This window comes from Pygoscelis adeliae, unplaced genomic scaffold (assembly GCF_000699105.1).
Source record: "Pygoscelis adeliae isolate BGI_AS28 unplaced genomic scaffold, ASM69910v1 Scaffold47, whole genome shotgun sequence".
Taxonomy (NCBI): domain Eukaryota; kingdom Metazoa; phylum Chordata; class Aves; order Sphenisciformes; family Spheniscidae; genus Pygoscelis; species Pygoscelis adeliae.
Genome location: NW_008825255.1, coordinates 1865170 through 1867057, shown reverse-complemented (window position 1 = coordinate 1867057; position 1888 = coordinate 1865170). Strand labels below are relative to the sequence as shown.

Sequence of the window (1888 nt, the reverse complement as noted above, 5' to 3'; positions counted from 1 at the left end):
ACTGAGCACCCTAAAATAAGGGGCAAAGTAGCCACAGCCAGAGTGCATAATAGGAAACCAAGCTGGAAAGAGCTTATAAGGAAAAGAGCATGACTTTTGCTCCCTGACATATCACTTGCACATGGTTCACCACTCAATCCCAGATTCAGTCCAAGAAAGAAATAGGATCACAAGTTCTAATCCTTCAACACAGCAATCTTTAGTGGTAGGATATGCCCTACACTGACTCCTAGTGATTTTTGGAGCATAGGAAACTCAACCTAGTAGCAAGTGTGGAGTACAAAGAAAGATCAGGCTTGGTTAAAGCAGTAAGCATGTATGCCTGCGAACCCTCTAGACTGACAGTGCTCAGCATCTGGTCCTGAATCTATTACTGGGCAAGGGCAGGATACTGGGAACTGACTGATTTAACATCTGTGCATTTCCATACCTTCCCACCAAACTATACAGGTGAACCTTTTCATGCTCAGGATGTAAACCAAGTTTAAAGCTGATCTTACCTAAAATGAAAAAATACGCAGCCCATTGCTGCTACTTTAGAAATAGCAAGCAAGAACATGAAACAGCAATTAAAATATACAAAGATAAAGTTGACTGGACTAGTATGCATGCATTCATTTTTCACTTTTTAAATTACACTTCATTTTAAGTTACATACTGATACTTTAAAAATAAAATTTGTAACAAATGCTGTCTGATATAAACATTGTGCAACTCAGTAGCAGATCTGAAATTCTCAAAAAATTATTAACTTTATTTTTATGCCTTGGTTTACTATATTTGCATTATTTTGCATTTGCATTATTTTGAGGACTCTAAAAAAATAACCGATCCTCTATCCACCAACAAGAGGGCTACAGGACTTACTTCCTGTTTGTAAAGATAAGAAAATTATTACTTGGTAGTGTCTACCATTTTCCTCACAGAATTTCAAAACATAAATGTAAACTTACCACAAGCATTATCATCCAGTTTTACAGATGGAAAAGCTGAGCAGAGAAATGAAGGATTGAATGCTTCAAATGTTGGATTTCCATTTTCAGTTTCTTACTGTGCCAGTAACACTGTTCTTCCACTACAATGACATGTGTAAATCAAGCAATTCAGGGTGCAAATCTAGTGATCTCCCTTTGCAATTCATTTTGTGGGCACAAATCTTACTGGCTTTAATGGCTTCTGCCAAAAGGACAACAAACACTAGTTGAAATGAAAGGGTAAGTATGAAGCATGTGATTGGTTTTATACTCTGAACGTTTGATCAGAGCCTGGAACACAGCCTTGATCTCAGTTACATCAGTGACTAGAGTACTTTCACTGTAACTCCAGTAGCACATATTTCTTCCTTTAGAAGACAGACAGCAGTACAATATATATACAATGATTTGAGAAAACATTTAGTTTTGCCAGGTCATGATTCTAGTTTTATGTTTCCATATTATTTATATTCATGCAGTCCTGTTGTCTTGATTTATATATATGCTTTACCCTCTAAGACAGGTACCCACAGCAGAAGTTGGTCAACTTCTATTGTATTTCATATGTTCAAAGGTGGCATCTAGATAAATGCGTGGGCAGTCCGCAGAAGTCTGGATTAGACAGTGCCATATAGGAGGAGATAATAAAGCAAAGAGATCCTTTCCTAACCTCTTTTTCCATTCAATGCTTTGAAAGCTTGATTCCAACAGGAAGCATCAGTGCTGTTTTGAGACAGATGGTGTCACCCTCCAGATGAAGTATGGGGAAGTTATTGACTACTTGAAATCTTAAGAAGGAGCAAAGGGGCATTTTAAGGAGAAGAATACTAACTGCACCTGCTTGGAAAGAGAAAAAGCATTTCCATTTCTGACAGTCCTCATGAGATACTCCTTCGCAGAGATTCAAACCTCTT

General features: G+C 37.6%; 1 protein-coding gene across 4 annotated transcripts in view; it reads left to right on the top strand.

The window, feature by feature from the left end:
• SLC1A3 (solute carrier family 1 (glial high affinity glutamate transporter), member 3) overlaps positions 1–1888 on the top strand; it is a 67737-nt gene that overhangs the window by 43780 nt on the left and 22069 nt on the right. The gene's annotated exons all lie outside the window — the stretch shown is intronic.